This window comes from Larimichthys crocea, chromosome XIV (assembly GCF_000972845.2).
Source record: "Larimichthys crocea isolate SSNF chromosome XIV, L_crocea_2.0, whole genome shotgun sequence".
NCBI classification, from domain to species: Eukaryota; Metazoa; Chordata; class Actinopteri; family Sciaenidae; genus Larimichthys; species Larimichthys crocea.
Window position 1 is genome coordinate 3,768,016 of NC_040024.1, and position 26,627 is coordinate 3,794,642.

The 26,627-nt window shown below is 39.4% G+C and overlaps 1 long non-coding RNA gene across 2 annotated transcripts in view; it reads right to left on the reverse strand.

The window, feature by feature from the left end:
- Window positions 1-23,706, reverse strand: part of LOC113747645 (uncharacterized) — a 120,592-nt gene extending 96,886 nt beyond the window's left edge. For both annotated transcript variants that reach the window (XR_003463762.1, XR_003463761.1), the window contains exons 1-2: window positions 23,601-23,706; window positions 12,051-12,143 (exon numbers count right to left, since the gene is read on the reverse strand). This is a non-coding gene — a long non-coding RNA (uncharacterized LOC113747645). The remainder of the gene's footprint in view (window positions 1-12,050; window positions 12,144-23,600) is intronic.
- Between the last annotated feature and the right edge of the window lie 2,921 nt (window positions 23,707-26,627).

Here is a 26,627-nt window from a genome sequence, read left to right on the forward strand (position 1 = left end):
CTCCATGTTACTATAGTATTATCATTATTATTAGTAGTAGTAGCAGATACCAACTTACCAGAGAACTCTTAAAAAGTTTCTGATCTCGTCTCTAAATTCCTCATTTTCTTTAAAGTGTTTCATTTTCACTCTTCTACAAACAGAAACCTTGCTGCCCGTCTGAAAAGTTGCAGACTCAAACAAACTCAAAAGGTTTGTGGATCATTCATCTCCTCAAGCTGCATTTAGACGTTTAAGTTTGTGAATATATACTCTCAGGCTTCTCCTGCTCCATCTGTCAAAGGATTAACACTTGGCTTTATAAGTGACTTTGTACAGATTGATTCAGTGAGTGTCAGAAAACATTCTGAAACTGATTTCATTAGGATTACTAATTATTGTTGACTCTTAAAAGATGCAAGCGACTGCCGTTAACATTAATAAAAAATGTAAACAATGGAGCAAAATTTGTCTTAAATAATTAAAAAGAAATAAATAATATACATACAGTAAATACAGTTTGGATATTTGTAAGGATTTCTGCAGTCAGAGGTATGACTTTATACAAAAATACAAAATGCACACGTACTATAATTTATTATTAACCACTGGTGGCAAACGGCTTGATTTAAGTTCAACATATATGAAGGCAGAAGAGGGAAATTTTCAGTGAACTGTACTTTAAATTAGGACACATAAGAAATCCTGAAACCCTGGCAGAGAAACAAAAGTTCCTCTCACATCCAGAGTTACTGTTTTTAAGTGTGTATTTAAACACACAGACAACAAATTGAAATAAAACGCTAAATGTTCAATATTTGAACTTTACTGCCTCGTAGTGGAGAAATTATTATAAAAGGATCATGACATAAAATTAAAGTGTAAAAAGTGTTTCTGCAGATATGCAAGTTTAGTTGTCAGAGACAATTTAACATAAGGTACAAAAAGTATTTTATAATTTTAAAAAATGACTTTTGGGGACCTTTTATACTGTGGAAACTCACAAAAAGTTTATTTCATTACTTGTTTCAAATAAGGACGTTACTGCATAAATACACACTGAGCATTTCCTGTTGATTTACACATCATCAGCTTTGTGTGACTTTGCATGATGTACATTTTCACACCTCATGAGCAAACCTGAGACAAGACTCTCTGCTAAAAGCACCTTAAACGAGGCCAAATGTAAGTGACTGAAAATCTGCTCGAATCATTTTTAGTCACAGGTCTGTAGGTGATGAACACAGTCAGAAGTTCCCCCTCTATCTGTTTTTCTTTCCCGTTAGAGCGCATGAGTGTGCATGAGTGTGTCGCTGAGTAACGCATCTCTGCAGAAAGAGCGAGAGAAGTAAGAGAAATGTGTATTTAGGTGGACTTGCATCAGTGATTCTGGAGAGATTTTTCCTAAAGGGCCCAGGCAAGCTGCACTTACACACCGTTTCTGGGTCACTTCCCCCTTCAGTGCTGGAGCCTCTCACTGCTTTCTCCCTGTCACAGCCATTCATGGCCCCGTCACTGTTAACCTGTTCACTCAACCACTTAGTCTGCCTGCAAATCTGTTGTTTTCTCTACTAAATTCCTGTCTACCTTTTGCTGTGCATGTTGAGTTGTACTGTATCTCATTATTCCCACAAAAGGATGGCGATGAAGGAAATGAGTTGTTGCTCTGAGGTCGAGTTTAAAAAGACAATTTTTAGGACTAAAATGCTAAAGAGGAAAGTAAAAAAATAAACAACCACATATTTACATGCTGCTGATACATTAAAATAATTAAAACTATGCTTATTCTTTAAAAAGATTAGAAGTCAGTTTTTAAAAATCTATGAATGAGTAAAAATGGATAAACAGAAACACTTCAAACTGAATCCTTCTCTATTTATACTTGTGTATTTCAACAGAGTGCAACTTTTCTAAGATCATAAATATCTAATTATCAGCATAATTATTAGCAGCACTATTCTGGTGTAAACTATTGCAGACCCTCCGAGCCTTTCATGCTGCACACTTGATTTGGACTGTTGTGTCTTTAAAATGTCATAATCCGACTCGGAGAACAACAACAACTCCATCACATTAATTAATTTATATTTACAGCACAAGTTAGACTGTAGTCAGCGCACGCTGAATAAGCGAGAACATGATTTTTTGATAATAGTAAAAGAGAGCGTTGAAGAATAATCAGTCAATCTAAAAATAATGTTATGAGTGTAAATGGTGAGATGCATTTGTATTTATGTAGTGGCAAAATAAAATCTCATAGAACATGCAGGTTTTGTCAATACGTGCGGCATGAATTCATGTTTTCAGGACAAACATCTGATCACACACACATCTGTCGAACAAAAGTTCAGTTAGTTACCGGTTTATTTCAGCAGAATATTCATAATCATGTGCCTGGAAATAGTTTTGTATCTGTAATCTTTGCTTTGTGAGTTTGCACATTTACGTTTCTGCGGGTAAACTTGTGCACAAACTTTTCACACACACACACACACACACACACACACACACACACACAGAATATGGATTAGGGTTGAATTTCTAAACTACAAACTGCAAGTTTGTTCCATAACATTTTTTTTTTATTTATTAAAGGCTTGATCTGTAATTTTCTTTATGATATACATTTAAAGAACATTCCTGTAAATAATTAATTTTATGTCCTGGATGGGAAAACACCATTTTGTGCATTTTCTCATTTCAAAATAGAAATGTATTTTAATTTAGTGTTTGCGAACATTCAATTATGTAATTTTAATAATTAATAACAAATCCTAATAATTCAGATGTCTTGAATGAATTCAGTTTTCGTGGTAATTGGACACTTAATTCACATTTAGATCAAAATTGTGCTTTTAATATGAATTTTAAAAAAATCAAACAAATTAAAGTCGTGGATACACAATCGAGCAGTTCTTTAGTGAAATTAGTGAAAGTCTGCAGAGAAGTCGATATAAATGTCCTCACAAGTGTGTTAGTCTAGGTTCATGTGCAAGAAGTGCCCGCTTGGCGTGTCTTGGAGTGTGTCTGAGATGAGTGTGGGTGGAGGTGGGAGGTGGAGGTGGTGGAGGGGGGGGGTCCGGTCGGGTGGGGTTTACAGTCGCCAGACTTCCTGACTCTCCCGCTGTCGGACACTTGTGAGCGCAGCGTTGGCTCTTTGTGTCTCAGCACTCTGCTCTGCAACCACAAGGTTCAAGTGACCCCACCGGCTGCCTGCAGTCTGCCCCGGGCCGGAGCTGCAACTCCAACCCCCCCAACCCCTTTCCTTCCACCCCTCTCCACCATCCTCCCACCCTTACACAGCCTCATCTGTCAGAGGCGAAGAAAAATCCATTAAAATCTCAACCTGATCAAAAAGACGCCCAAAGCCAAGACTCCATATGCACTCATTTAGGGCTATCGATGACGAGGCGAGCATCGTGGGGTAGTTTAATACATGCGATTGACTTACTGCCAACAGTGGCAACAAAGACTGTTTTGCTACAAAGAAATAGAGCCGCGAGTTTGGCTGAGTTTTTCCCGGGCTGATGTGCTCCTCAAGGCCATCCAGAGCTGTCAGCACGTTTCTCCAGTTTGACCATCAGTAACCCACACAGCACATGGTTCCCATTCTGGGTTAAATGTATGAATGCGGAGCGCTATTGTTTGAAATGATTGATCCCCCAATTGCAAGTGATAATGTGGTCCCACCGAATGATTGTGGTGGGAGTTTCTTTCATGCCATTAGCATGCAAATACGGAGATGTGACCCGACTGCTATAGCTCCATGTTTTTTTTACCGTGTTTGAACGCCCCTGTGAAGTCATTTCAAATCACGCCCCAAGATACAGAGAGACTACATGGAGATCTGTGTTTATATATTAGTACTACTTGGTCTTATGTGAACTCCACATGCGCATGTGTGTGTGTGTGTAAAAGATCATCTTGTCTTTGCCTCAAAGGAGGTTGACATGTTGTCATATCTCATTTCATCTCCTTAACACAGAGTGCCGCCTTTGATTGAGATTTCCATATCAAGTCATTCACCGCTGGCCTTGTTCGTAACTAGACCCCAACGTCTGAATAGTTGTTTAATAACCCAGATAAGAAGCCGTTAATCTATGTTCACACTACTTGGCACTCTAGCAGCGAGGCGCCAAAAGCGGCCTGTTTTGCCCGCGAGCTTTCTTTGTGCATTCTCAGATGGGATTTATAATTACTACCAATTACCGTTAGAAGTGCCTCGAGGTGGGCTGGATCTGGAGCAGCCACTAACTGTGAGGACTGAGTTTAATTTTCCCTAACGTGATGCATTAGAGCTGAGCTGTAACTGCAGGAAAATACTACAACTGTTTGTTTGTTCTTAGATAGCAAACAGTGGAGAGTTGGCAAGAAACACGAGACAGTGCATCAGTATTAAGCACCAATATGATATTGTCAGTATAAAAACTGTTGTAGGGATGTATGAGCAAACAAATATATGATACTGAATTATCGAACTGAGTGCGGTGTCAGTAAAATGTAGTATTGCAGCTCCTCTCTGAAAGCGCCGGTGTCACTTTAGCTGCATTATACAATTATTTTTTGGCAGAAACACAGCATTGATATATTAGCAGCTTAGAAATTTGTTGGCGTTGAATTCAAATAATGAATTTAAGTCCAATATTCAAGTTTTAGCTCTGTTTTTGGTCTCCACCAACTCCTGATGGAAATGACAGTTGCTAAATGCTCCACTGGCTAGTTGTTATGTGTATCTGAAGGTAAATGTAGCGTACAGAGTTATCGAGGCTCGTGAGACTGAGCCAAAACACTGAAGCCGTGGGCTGTGAAACCAAAATAATGAGCTGAAAGACGCTAAAACAGCTGAGGGGAGCTTCAGAGCCGGGTGATAATTCTCGGTGGGTCTTTCACATTTGACTCATTGTCATATAAAAACATTGATTAGCACAGCTTTAAGCAGCTCTTCGTCTGCCTTAGTTTTAAACTGAATGAAACATTTACAACCAGCATCAAATTACACAACCGCATTAAAGACGATTAGAAGTAGCACCGAGTATTTGACTACTGAACTTAAGTCTGCAAAGTCATTTGGTTTTATGGACATGATAAAGTATAACTGCCAGAAAGATTGTGTCCTTCTGTATTTTCACATCAAGGGTGTGACTTACTTATTGTAATTACTTCACGGTTGATGTATAGACACACCAAAAATGTGTCCAGGAAACAACCTAAAAACACATTCGACTCTTGAGAACATCTGATCGACAAAGAACAACACGCAACACAAGCTGGAATCACACCCATTGAGGTCAAACAGTCTGATTTCTATCCATAATTTCTTTCTCCTACCAAAACAAACTGTTCAGTTTGTGTCATGCGTATCCTACAGAGAGACTCAAATGTGTTTCAAATGTGTTTTTGCCTCAAAACAATTCCGACTGGTTTTTAGCAAACAATGAGCAGAAAACGCAGAACAGAGAGCGACCTTCTCCAAAACCAAAAGCTTTCCCACTGATACAAACACACACAGAAAGTGAATTAATTGATGGAAAACAGGACACACATTTAGACGACACCCACAAGTATTTGTTACACTGCTGGCACAATGTGAGAAAAAAACCTCAAAACAGTTGTTTTTCTAGTCAGCACTTTACTCATTTTTATTGTCAGTAGAGGTTCGTGTTAACAGAAGACAGTAGGCACAACGTTCAGGACTTATATTTCTTTGGGATTTTAACGGTTTGTCAGATTTCTTTAAACCACTTTGAATTATTTTAGATTTATAATGATTAATGAATTCTGTGAAATATGAAATTTGTGTACCTGTTTGAGCCAACATGCCAATAAAGATTATGGCTTTCTTTAATCTCATTACCACTTTATAAATGGTTTGTAAAGAGTAGCTAATGGGTTCATTAATGATAATAAATGTACCAGTGATAACAACTGTTATAAACCATTAATAAGAACAACTTTTGACTGGTGTTTATTCTCTGTTGTGCAGTAAACAAACACTCATGGTTTAAAGTACGGAGTTGTGAATGTTAAATCGTTAATAAAAGGGTTTTACAATAGTCCACCATGTCTGCTGTTGGTGCTAATAAATGGATTGTCGTCCACAGCTCTTCTCCAGAAGGTAAGAGGTCAAACAGACCACTGGATGGATCCTTCCTGATGAACCAAGAGCGAGTATCATCCAGGAGGATGAACACGAAACACAAAAGTTCTTGCTTATAACCGATGCATAAAGATTTATTAACCATTAATGAAGACAATTACAGCCTTTAAACCTTCAATAATAGTTGCATTATTACAAAGTGGTACCCATTTCTCCACATTTCTAAAGTCTCCTCATCACATCTCTGCAAACAGTGGCGTACACAGGCTGGTCTAAGAGGGTGGTTTGTTCAAAGGACTCAGTGACGCTGCACTTTACAACATAAACAACACCCCATTCATTATGACTGGTAACTTGATAGTGACCAGGGGGATCTGGACCCTCCCGCCAGGCTTTCAGAGGGCTTATTGATCCATTAATTTCGTCGACTTTAGTGGTCTGCAGTGACAGAGTGCCTCTGTAAATTGAATGGGGGCTGAGGGATTACAATGACCGTATCTGATGAAAAGGTCCTGCATGAGTGGCGACGACATAAATAAAGCCAAAGGTCATCCATCTTCCTCTCACAGGAACGGGTCTACTGTGTCAAGGAGTCTCTCATCTCATCCCCCCCAAGGGCCCCCTAGCGGCAAATATGCCACAGCAGTGAAAAGTGGCCAAATGTCAGCATATGCTCTTCACACTTTAGATATTCAAGAGTCACAGAGGGGAGGATGAAGGCACCTATAGGATCCTATTCGCACTTTTATTTCTTAATAAATTAGGGCATTATGGTTCACTTTGAAAACTTCTGTTATTATTGTAATTAGTGCTAAATGAACCAGGTTTTTGCAACTTCTTACCATGTGTGACTTTCAGTTTTTGGTGGAAATTAGGTGTGTTAGGAAAATAGTCCGTTAGGGTGATGAAAACCTGAGCCAGCTACATTCACTGAACGAAGACCATGAGATGTGTTTGAAACAGTACTATATGTGGAGCCTTGACTTTATTTTATTTTTATTTTACATCTACATGGTCAGTTCCCAAAAGTTCATAAATGAACGTCCATGATAAAACTATTTATTCAAAATTTTCGGGGTTTCTCACCTCCAGTCTTTTTCTCTTGGTGAGGTTGAAAGAAAAATTGTTGTATTTGATTAATATAAAAATCAACCATCAATCATGCATATGATTCAAGGTATTTCTTAAAAATCAAACTTCCTTAATTTCTTTATTTGAAATGCATTTTTCCCTATAGACTGTTCTTCTGCCATTATATCACATTATATCTTCGTTTGAGAATCAATAACATCTAATTTCATCTCGTCTCGTCTCACGTAGGACTCGGTCTTCCCTGTGAAGGAAGGTGAAGTCTGACATGATCAATATCACACCATGACATTTTTCAGTGACAGATGTAGCTGAGTGTTTGAAAAAAAAAAAGGATGTCTCTGGGGACACAAGAGCATATTGAGCCCTATGTTTGCTGTTGTCTTCCTGTCTGTGTACGACAACAACAGGTCATTTCATTGTGGCCTCTGAGATGAAAAGCCCTGACCTTCGAGGGCACCGGTCTGGTCAACCTAAAACTATACATCATCTGATCCAGGATCAGATGTCTGGACTGAATTATGAGCAGCGATGAGCTTTGCGGTGCCATACAGAGTGACAACAGTTATGAAAATCGTTTAATGAGTAGAATATGGGGGAATTTCATTGCCCCAGATGACAGAATCTACCCGACCTATCAAGCTGTCCCCGTCTTTAAGATCAGAGTACATGCTCTGTTACAAAAGACACACCGAAATCAATAGTACAAGTTGGAGGAAACAGATACTTGAGACTAATGGACACTGGGAATTGCAGCTGATGGGCGCAAAGGACTGAAATTCATATTGATACGGACATCACAGGCCAGTGGGCTCCAAGGGGGCGAGAGGAGGTCACAGGTTGCTTTGACAGCCTACCCCTTCTTAATGGAAGCCTATCGACTGAATTGGGAAGGAGCTGTGACTAACACGTAACCGGGAGGCACAGAGTCTGCGTTTGTCTGCACCAGAATAAATGTGTCTGTATGGGCGCGTGTACATGTGCAGCTCTTATGTGTGTGTGAATGCAGATATATCAGTTTCTTAGCAGTCCCGAGGGATTCTCACTCTGATCAATAGCAGGTTATTAGTTGCTCAATAATACCTTTTTCTGCTCGGGATCATCATGGTGTTGAGATATGAAAATGACAATCACGTTGTTAATTTGCGCTCCAGTATTACATAATTTGGAGAATGCTGCTCGTGTCTTCTGTTTAATGCTGTTTAATGTTTCTCGGCGCGATCCGCAGGCTCCAGTACAGTTCATGTCATAGACGAAGGAAGCTTTCTAATTACGCAAAAGAGACCAGTGTGAGCTTCAATGCAAGTACTTCAACGTTTAAACATATTGCACGAGTTTAAGGTGGACAAAGTGTATTATTGGTCAAATATTAACCTTAAAAAAGACTAATTTTAAGCTTAGAAGTTAGAAAACTACTACTTCTTTGTAACACTGAATGTCAAATCAAATCAAATTACAAAGTACATTTGCCTCAGAGGGCTTTACAATCTATACAGGGAGTGACACCCTCTGTTATTAGACCCTCAGTTCTAGTGAGGAAAAAACTTGCCCACAAAAAACCTTTAACAGGGAAAAATGTGGAAGAAACCTCAGGAAGAGCCACAGAGGAGGGATCCCTCTCCCAGGACGGACAGACGTGCAATGGATGTCACATGTACAGGACAAATCAACACAAACATACTGTACAATTACAATGACTGACAACTGAATGTGTATGAGCGAACAATACAGAAACCTAAAACTTTTAGATCTTTTTAAAATCAGTGGTTCACCCCTTTTTTTCTGCTTGTGACCCATTAAAATGAAGCGGCGCTTCCTTGCGACCCCATCACAGGCTGCTTAGGTCTATGAGTTGTGAGCATTTACACCATAAAGAGTGATTTCCCACCTCAAAACCTGCTCGTTCCACCTGAAAACTGAAAGAAAACATATGAACAGAAATGTATTTATTCTTCTTCTTGTTCGTATTACTCATCTCATGAGCCCTCAAGACTGATCGCGTCACTGCTTAGCAGAGTCCGGCCACTGTTTTAGAGTACTACAGCTCATGGCCACATTGAACACAAAGTTAATGGATAGACACTGAATGAGAAACTACAACACACTATCAGTGATTTTACTAAACTTCCAGTCAATACACTAGATTTCTTATTCTTATACTGAAAGGCTAAAAAGAACAACTTGCTTCAGTTTGCAGGAAATAACTCAACTCTTTCCATGTGATGTCCATGTAGAAATGAAAATAAGTGCTGACTTTATATGAGATTATAGTGTGAAAGTGACAGTTAATTGATAGCTGGTGTATTTCCTGCTGATTTACCCTCCTCTTCCGGGCAATTGGCAACAGGACGGTAACCTGACCCACATCTCTCACCACAAAAATGTCATAATCTGCGCTCTAACCATTTCGCCTCCTTCTGAATTGGTGGCATGTGCTCCCAGCTCGGCTGCCCCCGGAGGGCTGAGCAGCTGTGCGCATCGCTCGGCTCATCCAGTGTGACAGCCCGGAATCACAAGTGCAACAGCCCGGTCATGGGAATTTATCAATGGTAAACACACATATCACTGAGCAATCAGCAGCTGAGTGGAATACAAGTCGAGCTGCGGTTGATGCAGTGAAAAGGACAACTACTCCCCTAATAGGGATCATTGGATTGTGGGCGAATAGCCTGAATGGCAGCCTGCCAGGTAGATTGCACCTGCGGCTCTTAAACAGAGCTGTGTCATCACTACAGCTCAACCATTACACATGGCTGCAGTACCAAGAGTACGATTAACTCACAGCTGCTGAGAAACCTTGACACTAAACACCACAAAAGCAGCCTGCGTGAACCAACAGCTTAACATATATTCATTCAGTGTTTCATATCAAAACAACCAGAGATCGTCCTACAGTCACAGATATTTGGATTTTATCAGCATTTACCAGTTGCTGCCATCATGGCAGTTACTGGAGCAGAAACACACCCACCACAAATTAATCTGACATCCTGAGAACCTCACCTTTAATTTCTAGCCGAACTTTCTTTTTAAGTAAACAACCTAATAACTTTTCAACCATAAAATAATAGTAAGTCATTTTGATGCTACACTGACTTGTAATCAGGTGAATGACGTCCCTGTCGTTCCCACTCTGCACCCTGTACGTTTGCTCTCGCGCTATGTAGCTGCTGTTAGTAACTGTAGCTGCTGTTAGCCCAGTTTGTTAGCCATGCTGCCCAGACTAGGAGCTCAGAGCACTGGGGGAGTTTCAGTGTGTGTACCAGAGACGTTTTCTGACGTTCGCTCTCAGGGTGAAGAATGAATCAAAAGCTTCCCACTCCACTTGCCCTCTGTCACATCTAAAGCTAAACAGCGATGCTGCCTCAGTGCCAGAGCTCTGACCCGTTCACCAGCTCTCTGGCCCTCGCTGGAATCCCAAATGAAACACAATTTGTAACAGTCCAGCTATTTCTGTTTGAGCCAGTCATCTGGAACAAATCCGGTGGCTCGGAGTGATGTGCAGTTACAGATGGTGCAACACTGCTAACTGTTCTGTTAATTGCTGAACGATGGACACTCGGCTACCACGCCATGAGCAGAAAGCACCAATTATCTACAAAATGCCAATGAGTCGGGATGCCTCTGCTGTTTTTAAGAAACTGATGATGCTGATGATGAAGGCTTGAAGATCATCTCCACAGTACGTGGATCCAGCCTGACAGCAGCCTGAGGTTTAACTCTCCTCAACATTATGATCTGACGCTCAAAAGACTCCCATACAACCCATCATCTGCCATCCAAGACACTATTAACACGGCTGTCGACATGATTCAACAGCTGAGATGAATGATGTGCAGCAGAGGTCACAATCCACACCCACTTCAGACTGTCAACAAATATTTGAGTCATTTCAGCTGCACAAAGAGACACTGAATCTCATGTACATTCTTTGAAAGACTTCACTTTGACGTCTGGATCTATTATACTCAGGATTGGGTAGTTAATATTGCACTGTACAAGAACTGATAATAGTGTATTGATAAAAAAACATAAAAGATAGCGTGGCTAGAGGTTTAGTTTACAACATAAATAACTACTTGCAAACAGATATGAAGGGCAAAATAGGTTATAAAGTAATGAAAGTCAAAGCAACACCTCTAAACATCCACCCCACTGAGAGATTTCGATGCTGACCTTCTAGAGATGTTAAAAGAGGCACTCAAGTGAGTTAGTATCACACTTTACAGTATGTTGAGGTGACTTGAGGGGACAGATCGAGCAGCAGAGGCTGAGATATGCTGCTGTATGTACGGGTAAAATGTTATTGAGGAATTCAGTTAGAAATTTGTGTCCAAGCCTAAAAGGTACAATCATGGTATGTTTTTTTGCTCCATTAAATTCACCGAATCTGATGTCACGTTTGAGATAGATCAGTCCGTCATTCAGGCTTCAAATTCTCGACTAGGATGCGTGCATTTTGCATCACTAATGATCACTATGTCTTAATGAAACTCCTCCAGAGTCAGATAAGACTCATTAGTACTCGTACTAATGGCTAGGGATTTAGTTCCACTGCTCTAGCTGTTAAAGCTAAAGATATGAGGATGTGATGATTCACAATATTATAGTACTTCTACTAAAGTTTTGCTCTCAGGCTTTTCCTACTTTCACTTTCTATGTACCAACCTTCTGTACAGTTTTCATACTATAACATGAGTGGACTTGAAGTTCTGCTATAATCTCCCCTTAGAGATGAAAGTTGGTAAGTACAAAGCCAAAAGGTGATTTCCTGGGTTATCCCGTCAACGGTACAAAGTGCTTTTAAAAACAGAAGACTGGCGAATTACTTGATAGCATCAGTTTGTTCTGAATCAAACAACACTTCATGAATGTGTGTGCTTACTTGCCTTCAGATCCCCCGACGTCCAAAAGAGGCAACTCAGAGAGAGACGGATGCTTTCAGCCATGTATTATTCACCACTTTAATTCCACGACCCTACAAAAAAAAAAGAGAGAAAACAGAAGAGTTTGTGTTTATTTTATTCATCTCTTAAATCCACAAATAGATAGCTGCAAAATGTTCCTCGTAAAAGATTCATGACCAGGCATCAAATTGGGAACCATTGTGAGTGTTGCCCTGAAAGGGTTATGACCAAAATTTTCATCAGAAGTCCCAGAAGACTGATACCACAACTCATGTCAGAACGTTATGTAGAGAGCTCGAGTCAGGAGGTGATTCCACAAATGTTAAAAACGACAAATCATGGTTACATGGGAAGTTACATGCTGCAGCTATTTCTTGGCGAACCGCTAGTCTGGTAACCAGCTTGACATTTGTCTTTGTTTAGTCCTAACCAATCAACAGCGAGTTACGTAACCATCCAACCCACATCAGTTTTAGATATCACTTAGTGCCTTGCAACTTCTACTGCAGCGTTTGCTTAAAAGGAGTTCACACTGATCAAACTGTAGCTTGTGTTACCTCCAGTCGGCAGTGGGCAGAACACCACATCTATTCGAATCGGCGAATTAATACGGACGATGATTCAGAGGTCTGGAAACAGTCAAGAAAACAACAGAGCAACTTCCAGGAGTCCTTCGCAAAAGACTAGCAGCTTCCCATTTCTTCAAGTCTCACAGACACGTGACAAGACACACTTTTCATCTCACTCTGGGAAAGAAATAAAAATTTCCCCAAAATGTTAAAGCATTTCTTTAATTGGTTCCATAATGAAACGAACAAACAAAAACACGTTGCATCATGGGAGCTCTTTGCGTGATCAAAGGATAGTTTCAGTTTCCCACATCCTGCTGCAGATTGTTTTTTCCCCCCCTCTCAGGACATTTAACACTCCGACGTGGAGAACAAGCAAATAAATAAATAAAAGATGAGCAGGTCAAAACCCTATTTCAGACTCAACTGTGTTGAAATTCACCAACGCCGAGAGATTCTTAAACCCATCCTGCAAGACCGAAGCACTCACCAAAAATTCTTTGAGATTTTAGAGGGGAAGTGGCTGAACAGATTGTTATGTCACCATTAGGGAGCTGTAATAAAGTCATATTTCTTTTACATTTTGCATGACTGGAGGGCCTTCCACTCTCGCCTGTCTGCTCCTCTCACATCAGCCTCCCTTAAGTGGAGCAGTTCTGGGCTGCAGGTTTTGCCTCGCTGCTGCCAGAGAGTGTCAGTGCCAGATAGCGTTGCATGATTACACTTAACAGCGCACAATTTTTGTAGACAGCATTATAGCAGGAGAATAAAATATCTTAGGCCTCATTAAACGCCCACACATTTGGAAATTAGTTAAACCAGTTATTTATCATCGGGAGGGAAGGGAGATTAAGTCTTTTGAAAAGCTAAAGCTAGATGGACTGCTTAATGAATATGTTGCGTGGAATCGGTGAACGGGCGAATTGAGCTTTAAAAAGGTGTAAACTGATTATAAAAAAGAAATATTTTGCTTTTATAGTAAATGCAGCAGACCATATGGGTCTCCATTCTTGATTGTTCCCTGGTGCCAAATTCATGAGCATTGCTTGCATGTGTCATAATTTTTGAGCAAAACCGGAAATGATTCTGATACTGATCAACTGTGACAATCAAGTGCATGAAATTCATTGTGTTTCCTCTGAGCTGTAAAACACTATAGCTGTTCTGACAGATTTTTTTATTTAATTTATTTTTGTGCCAGGAGCCGAAGCAAACACAACAATAATGTTCTCTGCTGTATATGTGAATGCGCTATGAAAGAGCACGCTGTCATGTTAATGCGGTTCATATTTTCGAGTGGTATCCTGAATATGTGGCCCAAAGTTTGCTTGGATGTTCATGAATATTTGACCAGTTGATAAATTAATAAAAAATAAAAACCCTTCATTGTCGGCTAGTAAATTATAATGCAGCAAACCGTGGTTATATGGAAAATGTGCTCTCTGTCTGCTGCTGGAGGCTAAAAATGTTTATCTGACAATAAATTAGTGAAAATTAGAGTTTAGCCTTCCATAGTTCATAATTTCTATCATTATTTAATCTTACTGTCACTGACTAAAATTTCCATGTATGAGCAAAGACCAGAAGTCAAATTTTCCAATGGAGGAAAAAGATTTAATTATATAATTTTTTAGCTGATCGACGTTCCTATCCCACATAAAAGTTCAAATATTGTCCTTGGTGCACCAAGTTGTGAGACTCAACAATCCTTGGTTTGCCATTTTTGAAAATGTTATCATTCTTTGCAGGATTTCTGCCAGATTTCTAGCAGACAATAATAATAAACTACTGATGACAAACATACCTACTGCAGTTATTAATGAACTTGAGCAGTTGTGCTTAGCTCTATTATTATAAAAAACAATAATGCCACTGTCATGCCGGTACATGTGTTTGCCTATCGCTCATGAAAAGGTTCATCAGGTTGTCTAAAGCTGTCCAAAACAAACCACACATAAAGATTGTTTCCATGAACTTACATACACAACTTATTATTTTTAGTCTTTGACAGTCAGACCACTGGTCAGAAATGACAGAAGTTCTTACAGCAGACAACCGTGAAAATACAGCGAGAATGACATCTGATGTCAATTGTTCTTGTACCCAAACTAAAGTGGAATGCAGCCACCAGCTGACACTGTTTATATGCAGTGAAATTTGCACCAAAGAAGGAGGAGTAAAAGCAGTGTTAGGTTGAGATCCTGGATGGAGAAGTGTGTACGACTGTAACTACAGCATACAGAGGGAACTGAAGGTGAGGGAACCGTAGCCAACTTTAGGTAAAGCTCTTTATTTAACGAAATGTCTCCCTCGGGCGACACACAAGTGATACGATCAGCTGCAAACGTCAAACATGTCATGTCAAACATGGCAGCGACTGGATCTTAAGACTTAAGATTACAATCTTTACATATCACACGACTGTCAAACACCAGCTGTTGCAGACTGCAGCAGGCCTGGTCCGACTTGGTCCAGTCGTCACAACAAAATTATATCCATAATCAGCTCAACAGTCATAATATGTGCAACCCCCTGTAAGAAGATTTCAGATCTGAATAAAAGTTCATGAAAACAAAGAAAGAACTCGCAGCTTTAAGCTCCTCTGTGGGCTTCAAAAGAATAATCATATTTCAAGTACAAATGGACCAGTAAGACTTTGCTGTTTCTGGTCCTGAACATCAACAATCTTCATCGCTTTGTTACAGACTCCTTAACGACTCTAGTTACTGATGAAAAATGAATCATGTTTGGAGTGTCAGGCCTGTATTACCCACTCTGAGATCCCAAACGAACTTGTTGAAGGATTAGATTACCAGCCTTTCTCAAGTGGGCATAGCTGCTGCTTGGCTCTTCCTTGTGCCTCTCTGGGTTTGATTTGAGCCCAAAAGAGCCACAGGATACAACTTCCAAGGCATTAGCATTCTCAGCAGTCACCCGGAAAAATTTCAGATCATGCTAGTTCGAAGTGACAGGGTGCTTAAACTACAGTACATGGGGGTGAGAAACAGCCGCCTCGTGCTAACTACAAACACATTATGTAAGGAACAATGATGGGTTCGTGGTCTTTCATCTGCAGCAGTCTGTTTCTTACAGTATTTCCCAACGCTATAGTATTACATCTCCTGGGTATAAACACGCTAATGCCTTTTAAGCACTGGGAGTTTATGATGTGGTTCTGTGCGAGTGGGATAATGTGATGCAATTGGTGTTTAACTAATTGTCTAAGTGTTTTTGTCGCATCTCCCAACTTAACCCTGGCTGGTTATCTGATCTGTCCATTGTGCCCATTCCTCCACGCTCCATCGAAATTTGTGTTCATCATTCTGGTACGGAGGAAAAATGCTGGATTGTTCGGATTTCTTTAATCCAATCATCAATCATCTTTGGGGAGGCGAGCCCTGGCATTAAGTGCATTAGTGTTTAGGTGGCTAGCCCAGAGGTTGTTGTCTCTTGTAGCGGAGGGGATTTTGAAAATGGTTACAATGGCAGACTCAATATCCAGTGAGTCAGACTATTGTTCCACTAGATTTAAAAGTAATAAAGTATAAAATGTCTGTTTTTTGTTTGACAGTGACGAAACAATCCCAAAACAGTAAATCAATACTTACTGGCTTTTTTTCAGAGCTTTCAATTATGAAGCACTCTCTTCATCGGAGATGGTTCTGTTGACATGCGAGATCGCTAGCTGTTATGATTTAATTCATAGCACTTTTAGGATTTCTCCTTCAGTGCTGAAAGACCATGTGGTACGGTTGAAACCTCAGTGGACCGTTGGCTTCGTCTAGACTGAACTTCCATGTTTCGATTTCAGGAGAAAGAAAATGCAACAATAAACAGACAATAAAGCATTTTGAATTTTCTAGTATGCCATGGTACCTCTTGTAAGTAAGTAAGTAAGTAAGACTTCATTTGTTATTTTCTGGAGTTTTGGAGCCTCAGCTAATGTTTTGTTTTACTTTTTCCATCATAGCTTTAGCCTGTCTTCTGTCATTGTACCAAGCTTTTAAAAAGTTTCCAGACTTTTTTTCTAAAGACTTAAAAAACTGCGTCTTCTTACGCCTGCTGATAGACACAACAACAAGATGGTTTTCCGTTGATCTGTTGTTTGGACTCATGTATGCCTTTTTGTGTGAAGCCATGCCCACTGCTGGCATCTTATTACTTCCCTCATAACCCTCTCCACAAAGTTTCATGTAAATCCATTCATAAGTCCTTGAAACATCCTGTTTACAGGCAGAGTGGGTCGAAAAACAGAGCCCCTGACTGACTCCAAATGGTGAGAGTAATTTGGTGTAATTGCACCATGGGTGAAACCTTTGAAGACCCAGTTTGTGTTGTGACTGAAACAATGATGATTAGAGCCTGCTCACTTGTCAATTGCAATTAGGAGAGCAGCCACATTTAAAAAGCAGATCTTTCTATCACGTAAAACTTATACCATATTAAATAATAGAGTTTAAAACACAAACAGCATCAGGTTTAACTAATAACACGTTCACATAAGGTTGATTTGCATGTTTCAGATAGCTGGAATTACCTTAAAGTCTGACTAAGAGGGTGATAAACTATACAACTGGGACAAAAGTATATATTTACATTTTAGCTGCAGGGAAAACGCTTTAAAAAACGGTTTCGGTGACAAACAATATACAGCATGAGCTAACTTGAGACTTGAAAGGCTAATGCTCACACCACATGATATAGATTACCTTTAGAGAAATCTGGGCGCCTATTAACACCGCTGTTTGATCTCAACGGCACAAATTGATCCAAGGTGAAGAAATTGTCGCGTAATTATGATTGATGATGACAAGAAGGGGAAATGATTTGTGCCTTTAAATTCTCAGTGAGAAACTTGTTCCTTAGGTCAAAAACTCCACAGTAGGAGCTTTAGGAAGCTGTAATGAAATGTGAAGATTCAGCTGATGAGTGGTTCAAAGTACCAGATTAGAAGATCTGCAATGCGTTACGCTTGGACAACACTCTTTTTTTTTCTTATTTAGGTCACAATTACTGTAGTATTTTTTATAAAAAGCAGTGAGTCAGTGGTTAACGTTCATTTTACAAAGCATTTCTAATACTTGAATCAAAGTTGGGGTTTTTTTGTGCACACTAAAGTCCGACTGATATTGGACTTCTGAGGCCAAAACAGATATTTACATGCGAGTCACAATCCAATAAATCCAGCAACAATATACTGAATGATATTTCTTTTCTATCATAAACAAACATCTTTTAAAGTTGACTTTGAAGGTTCATCGGTGACCTTAAAAATAGACGTTTGACAAAAAAAACCTTGGAAAGACCTACGGATTTTTCTGTGCCAAGAGTGCTTATACTTTAAAATGATCTGATGTAAAGGATTTAAATAAATGTGAACAAGATACAGCTGATATTTATCAAGTATAATGCTTACAGTAGAGTACAGTTGAGTTGATTTTGCAGGTATTTGGTCATAAATATAAACACAAGTATTGGACATTTCACTAAAAGCAAAAAACTTCTCTAAAAAAGATCTCTAAAGTCATCCGTCTGCTTAATATTTCATGGCAATAAATCCAGTAGTTGTCGAGATATTTTGTTTTTAGACCAAATTAGAGGGCTGCTAAAATAAACTCACATATTTCAAGCATTTCTGAGCAGCAGTATCTTGTTACTGATGTGCAAATACCGATATATTGTTATATGATAAGCTGATCAGCTAATGTATGGGTCCGGCTCACAGCACACGGTGGATAATTTAAGCTACATAAAGGGACTGGTTACACTGTTTGTGCAGGAAATTGACAATATGGAGCACATTACATCCCACACACACAAACATCTGAAACACATCAATACACAAGTACATTTAGGTTTATGGCCAAAGCCCCAAGGCCAAACATTAGTGTGGGCAAGAGCACATTTCATAAAGGATGCTGCCTGTTAACATATGCATCAAACAAAGCTCTGCGATCAGCTCTTTAATTGTCACATCAGGAAAAAGGAGAAAAGTCAGACTATAAAAAAATGTCTATTTATGTTTTTGTGTCACATTTGTCTTTACGCTGCTACCTGACTGTCTCAGGAGGAGTATAACGACAGCATCCTAAATCAGTGACACATTCATGAACTGAAAAAACACATTTGAGACAAATAAAAAAAATCCACGATTTCTATTCATACTTCTCCGCAGAGACCCAAGCCTGCAACATTTTCCTCCAACAGCCTCAATTGAGCAGGAAGGATTTGTATATAACGGCAGGGCATCTGTGACTCAGTGTCTAGAATAACTCTCTAAATAAAGAATAAAAAGCAATCTGCTCTCATTTCACTCAATGTACCTTTTCCTTCCCTGTTGCCAAGGGAATGACCAAATGCATTTCACATGCAAGCGTTCACGCTTCACTGCCTCCTGAGCACAGAACAGAATCGTGGTCCACTTTAAAGATGTTAATTTTACATTTTTAATGAGTGGCTGATGGCTGATGAAGTAAGTGAGTACCACTTACGAGGGAAGATGTAAAGATGGAAATCCTCCCTCACTACACCTCGAGTTTCTCGTCCTGGTTAAAACGAGGATGGAGAAAACTCTGAAGTACACAGTTATATTAAAAAAAAACTAACCCTTTTCATCAGTGTATAATCACCTAAAAATGAGAATCATTGCGTTTTTCGTTGTCTTATAAAAAGGCATTTACAGCTACAGTTAGAGAGGGTCCTCTTCCACGGAGTCCACCATTTTTCTACAGTAGCCCAGAACAGACAAACCAAACCCTGATCTAGATATGTCCTTTTGCTTTCAATGTGAATTTCAAAGCCAGAGTTTTCCCTACATGCTTGTAAGAAAAGGCTGAGGTGTGGGAGAGTATTCATTTGGTTGCAATCTGCAACTTCACTGCTAGGTGCCACTAAATCCTGAACACTGGACCGTTTAAAAAACGACCAATGTGAAGGATTTTGTGCCAGGATTTTGTTGAAACCCCCTCAGCTTAAATTTCTCCTTACTAACTCATATCTAGAGTCAGTTTGTCTGTAGAAACATGGTGGAAGAAGACCCACAGCATCTGGAAAAGACTTATTCTAAGACAACAAAAACATTTCTAAAAGTAGAGCCGATATTTTTTACGTTGCACACTTTACACATCATGTGGTAACTGGCTCCAGAGGAATCCAGTCAAGGAGATTCCTCGATTTCATGGCTGATTAGCCTGATGCAGGATTATCTCTTGTTATTTTAAAGGCAGATAATACAAGATTATGACTTAATGGGATGTGTGAAATCAGCTGGAAGACACCAGGGGGGCCCTCTCTCAAAGAAATATCTGCAAAATGAAGTTCATGCTAGTCAAATTACGAATTAGTAAGGGTGAAATAATTGACCAAAACTTCTTTCCAAAGGGAGTATTTGACACATAAATCATCGACGTACCACACATTAAGGATTCAGTTTCACAGCTAGTGAAAATTACACAGCTTTTGAGCTGGAGGCCATCTACAGTTTCTGTTTTTTGTGCACATCCAACTTCTCGACCTATCTTCCAAATGTGGGTACGAGAGCTTTCAGCATGTCTCAGATGTGAGCTAAGCGGTTTATAGCACAAACTCTTTTTTTTCTTCTTCTTTTTTAAAGGTAATTAGCTTGTGCTCAATGCTGTCATATCCTTAAGTGCAGCTGCTTTTGAAAAAACAGGGCAAGAAAACAAGAGGCCAGGCCTCCCCAGGGTCAGTGCCCACCGCAGCCTGGATTATGGCACCAAAGGAATCCTGGGAAGCGTGTATTGATTTGGCCTGACACTTGCTGCCACATTTAGCTTAGACGCTGCTGACTCGTAAAAGGCTTCAAGCAGTTATCTGCCATATTCTCTACTATCTTAAAAGAGCACTGAGAAATTACCTCATGCCATAGAAGATTTATCATCACATAATTAGCTCGGTGCACCTAACGGCAGATCTCTTTTGACTACTAATACGAGCTTAAAGTTCATGTGCACAGGACTATGCTTAATTCACTTGTTAACATGAGCGCGTTGTGCCCGAAAAACTGGCCTTTGTAAACTACATTTGTTTTACAAATTGTGTGGCTTCTGTTACGGTACAAAGAACACATACATTAGTGTGGAAATATAAATTAGATTATAATCTAATCTCTAAATTTAACCATATTCACTGCCAGTGCCTATACATAACCATGACCAGGTTTAATGATGCTGTAGTTGCTACAAGCAGTTTTTGTCACGTTCGATTGAATATTTTGGCAGAAAGTAAATCAAAGTTGATTAAGTATGAACTCTTTGGAGAAATAGGTTTTGATCATGTGATAACAATGGAGAAAACTTTAAGAAGACTTTAAGCTCTTAAGTAACAATTATCCAGCTATCCATCTAGAGCCTAAAGTACTATATATAATGCAATATCATTAAAACTGTAAGGTCCGATTCCATTTTTTAGCCTTACACTGTTCTATCTGTAATATTCAGTGAAATTTTGTCCAGTGTCATGAGCAAATTTGACTCCTCATATGCCCGGTGTTCACATTTCTATGTCTCATCACCCCGTGTTGCCGCTCTGCATGATTCTGGGCAACTACTATGTGCAAAGAGCAACTCTTAGCAAATATTCAACTGGAATCATCCGACACTTTACCCTTTGGAGAACCCATTGGCTTCAAGTGGCCAAATGCCATCTTGTTTTATTCATGTTATGGCACTTCCGCACCCGTTAGTATGGTGCTTCTCTTCGAGAAATAAGTCATCTTTCCCCGTCAGCCAGATCTGATTTCTCTTTTCTTTTTCTTTAAAAATCACAACATTTTCCATTTCATTTAATTCTCTGAGTAACAGTTGTAACATCACACGGCGTCTTCTCCTTCTGCATCTCTGTCAGCTGCAAATGCAGTTGTGGGACCAGGCTGAATGAAATGGGCAAAGACAGCTTCACAATCGCCAGCGGTGTTATTCCAAGATCAGGCTGGAATCAGAAGTTTTGTCGGTTTCAGTTAACCGGGGCGCTGCTAAATGGCTTAAGCCAAGCATCAGTGCACCCAGCGAAGACTCTGAGATATTGCTGCATGACAGCTAAAGTAGCTGGATGCTTCACGGACATGTACCCAGCCTAAAGAGCCCTCGGGCTTTCTCTTCTTCATGACTGACTTTTAAGTGTTTTATCCCTGGGACACAGCGATAATGTGCATTAAGATCAAGAACACTTATTTCAATTGTGCTTTATGTTTTATTCTGGCCTTAAATTCAGCAGTGTCTAGACTGTGCTGTGCTGAGCTGAGAATAGCTCTGGAGGATTCCCTACTGTGAGAAGACTTCAAGTCTGCTAACATTAGTCTTTACTTTGATTGTTTTAGGTTAAAAAGGACACAAGCAATACATTATAATATTAACAGCATATAAATTATAGAGAGGGATGTCTTGATACAATACATATTAATTACCAACAGTGATATTTTGCAGGTATGTGTTTTAAAGTATTAACACAACTGTGGCAGAGGAATAAGCTGTATCAAGGGTGACTACACATACAATACTTGTTAGAATCAATTCATTGTTAGGTCTTTTCATGGGATGTGTTGAATATAAGAAAATATTGAATATCACCAAACATATCCTTGAAGACAAAACAATGTTTCCTAGAAGACAAAAGAAACAAGCTGTTGATCCTGAAGGACCACTTGACGAGACAAGATCACAGTTATAAATGATAATATTTAAATATAGAAACATTGCTAAGACGACAGTACAAAGAGTGGACAGTATATACGTGACATCACCCACAGGTTTCTAAAGAGCTGTTTGAAGCAATCAGAAAAGATGCAAAGCAAAGGTGGATCATCGGTGGACCTGAATGACGCCTTTGTGCTTAAATAAGCCAACTGTAACAGCACCCATCATGTTAATTATGGATAACTTTGAGTCTTAATATTGAATGGGTGAGTTGTTTAAGAATTCAGACCCAGTACAGTTGTCATGAACGGGGAAATTAGCTACAGAGACCAAAAACTGTTTTTTGTACCAGGCTGTAAATATGTTTATTTCTGCTGTGAACATTTGAACATGGGGAAGTTTTTTATGTGGAAACCATGAGAAGGTTGTCTTGTGAGTTTAGGATCAGTGCACTCTGGGAACACCTGGTTTTGTAATATCATAACAACTAAAATGCATATGACCATGAGTGAAAACTATTCAGGCTATATGATTGACATGTCCTGTGTTCTTACAGGCTGTGGTAACTCGGTTGCTAAAGAAAGAGAAGGATGAAGGTTGCTGGTTCAAATTCCATGATATGAAATATCAGAAATCACACTTTAACTTTCACCAAAGATGCCATCCGCAACCGAGCCCTCACACACTAACCGTGATGACACAGGTGACGTCAATTCAAGTCCACGAGGGTTAAACGATTGCTTTCGAAAAAATGACAATACACTTCTAACAAATCATTGAGACAATGCAATAATAAGAAAAACACACAACAACTAAGGTGATTTCAAAGTCTGAGTTCAAGGCCCCCTTTGCCCAGAAGAGACACAGAATACCAGTATGAAAGTGTGTAACCCAACACTACATAATGTGCCAAAATATTCCTACAGTCTGACACAACGAATTTAACTCCATGTAGGAAAGTCTATTTATTAATATTCATTCACTGGAAAAGCTCCAGGTACTGTCAGTACCTGAACACACACCCTCAAACTTGATCAATCACACAGGCCCGGGAATGATTTCAAATCTCACCACAGCAACACATTCTTTTGACGCTTACTCCACCAGACAAGACACAAGACAGAAATAATCTGTTTTGTTTTGTCTCCACTTGATTCACTGCAGCTTTACAGCAAACCAGATTTAAGTTATCTGTGTCCCGAGCAGCTCCACACACACAACTGCAGAGCCATGTGCTTGCAAGTCCAGCCTAATGATACTGCAACATGACCAAGCTGCTCGACCTATAAAGACCACACGATCTTACCTCTAATGTCAGGAGGAATGTTCAGGCAGTCCCAAAGCAAAGCATGTTTTCTTGGATGAAAGAAGTTTGAAAAGAGAGTGTAACTTCCTGTAAAGCTGTTACTACTTCCTGGAAGTGTCATGCCCAGGTGGGCGTAAACAGGAAGTGCAACCAGCTAAGCCATCAAATCAAAATGCTTTGTCAAAACACCTGTCTAACCCTCCTATCAAATAAAAACAAAGCCATATACAGATTAATGTCATGTCCTGGCTTAAAATCCTGTTTTAAAAGAAAATACAGAACATTAAATTGAGTACAAATTTATGTTTTACAGAAAAATCTTGTGTTGAATATGGTTCAATCTAAAAAACATTAAGGTGCTCTCTGTGTTACACCCCAGGCTCCTGGAAGTCAGCCTTGCAAAAATGTAAATGTAAATATCACATCTTGTTTATTAAAAACACAAAAACAGAGAAATAATGCTTCTGTCGCATTAGTATTCATATTTGTTTTGTTTTTTTTTATTTGCAGTAACCTCAAAATAAATGTACATTAAAACTGTTTCCTGCTAAAAAAAAAAATCTTTCTAAATTCAGACATGAACATTTCTCACAGTCAGGCAAATCATCATCATTTTTTATTTATGTTTGTCCAGAATCGGTCGCTCTAATGTTTCAGCGGCTGTCAGAGGGCATCTCTATTGTTTCTATTCACTCTGGGAGAATTAGACGAGACAAGATGGTGAATTCAGACCTGGCAATAAATCATTGTATGGGCTCAGATTAACCACAACTAATAAATCATCGTGTCTAGTTTGGATGCAAATCCTTTGACCGCAGTTACAGTGAGCTAGAGACAACATTTGACGCAACAGATCTTTGAGTAAGGTAGTAAACATCTATATGTTGGTGCATTTTTAGGCACTTGCAAGTCAGTTTGAAACTTTGGTCTTCAATACAGCTCCAGTAATACATGGTAAAGAAGAGCAGATGGAGGAACTAACTTAGCCCCACAGGCCCTTAATTGATTGATTTTGTCTACATGCAGTCTGTTTGACGAGAGTTAGAGAGGCCAAAAATAGCTGTGAAACATTTCTTTCCATGTTGACCATTGTATGATTATTTATTAGTTATATATTTCAGTAATCCATTAAGTTTAGTTTAGTTACATGCAGAGCTTTAGTTACTTTTGAGCCATGCTAGCAGCGTGGCCCCATGGATGGCAGTGTCAGTCCATCCACCACTTCGCTCCAGACCTAAATATCTCAACAACTATTACAACTATTACACCCTCTCAGGATGAATTTTAGTAACTTTGGTGATCCTTTGGTGACCTTTTATTGACTGCCACTATCAGGCCCACATTTTAAATCTGTCCAGTACTTCTGTATGAAAAAAAAAAATACCTGCATTCGAGTGACATTCCCATTAGCCTTAGCCGCATGATGTGTTTCGTGCTGATTAGGAAATGTTAGCAATAAATCAACCTATAGTTATTGGAACGAAGGTTAAGTCGTGTGTCGCACACAAGTAAATGTTTGTCTATCTTCTATGCAACAACTAACAAAATGATTTGATAAAGTCCATTGCTAAAAAACACGATCAATCTTTGAAAATCAAATATTCTGTGCTGCTCTGCAAGTCAAAGGCCTACTGTATGACTTGACAAGGACTGTGAACATCTCCATACAGGTCTCCTCTTTGATACCTCACTATAAGAGCGTATCAGAGCGTTGCAAGAATATACCAAAACAAATGAACACAATCAAACTCTGAAGGAACACGTCAACAAACACGACTCCTCTTCTGTGTCTGCAGGTCAAATTAGAGCCTGTGTGGCCTTGTTGTACGGCGACCTCTGACCGTCACGCCGAAGGAGAAACCCTAAATATGCCAACACAAAACGGCGACAAAGAAACTCTCAAATCCTCAACTGAAGTTCATAAACGTAAGTATAATCAACCCGGACGCAGCCTCATATTTTCAAAAGGAAGTGACTTTTCAGAGACGAGCAGCTGTATTTTCTATTGTTATATTCTGTTGTGGTTAGAGATCCCAGCACTATTAAAGCGGAATCACCTTAACCCAGTTGGACCTGCTTCTGTCATAGCTGAGGGGTTTTCTACAAGAACGATTGGCGGGGTTTTGTATACACTCACGCTCGACTGATCGCATTATCTTTGCTTCACGTGTTCCCCCTCGAGTTTGTTCAGGGTCTGTAACAAAGAAAGTAGCTTATTATCACCCACCAGAGGAGTTGTCTGCACATGTACGATTTGGTAATTGCTGCCGCTTAACAAGCGGACTGAATTGGACTTGACATTGAGCTATTATTATGAAATGAAATGCTGTTTTTGCAATTATGGGAGTTTGGCAGGGCCCAGTGAATCTCCTCTGGAAGGACTGTAAAAACAGAATATAGTTACATCCATAAAGATTCATAAATACTGTGCGATGTCCGAGAGTATACAAGGTTTTCACTTGGTGTGCAATAAACCTGCAAAGTTGAAATGTTGTTTCTCAAATCACTCATTCCTGCTACCTTGTTTGTCAGACTTTGCAAGGTGTGACCTTGACCGTAAAGCAGAACAAATGGGAATTAGTGCATCCAAAAAAAGAGTGCTGCTTCAAATAACTAAAATTAAAATCAGACAAAGTCAGACAGAAGAGCTGACACGCCTAAAAAAGATGATTTTCAAAAGAGTCAACAGAGTTTGTCAAGTTACAGCTTTGCATTTAAAGTGCTGTTGTAATACTTTTCTGATTTTCATCTTTGCTTTCCCATTAATCAGTTCAGAACTATTCAGATTTATCTTGCGACCACTTGAAGGGGTCCTGACTGACTTAAAATTCCTTTAATATTCATATTTTTAATTCACTCACAGTGCTAATAAGAGAGATGTAGGGAGTAATTGGGGCAGAAGTGACTTATTTTACGCTGGTTGATGTCACGTGCTGCCCTTTTGTTTATTTATAAGCTTCTTAATTAGCATTTTAGATGATTTTGAATTCATGAAGGAAGTGTTTTCACCTCTAAGCCACAGAACAA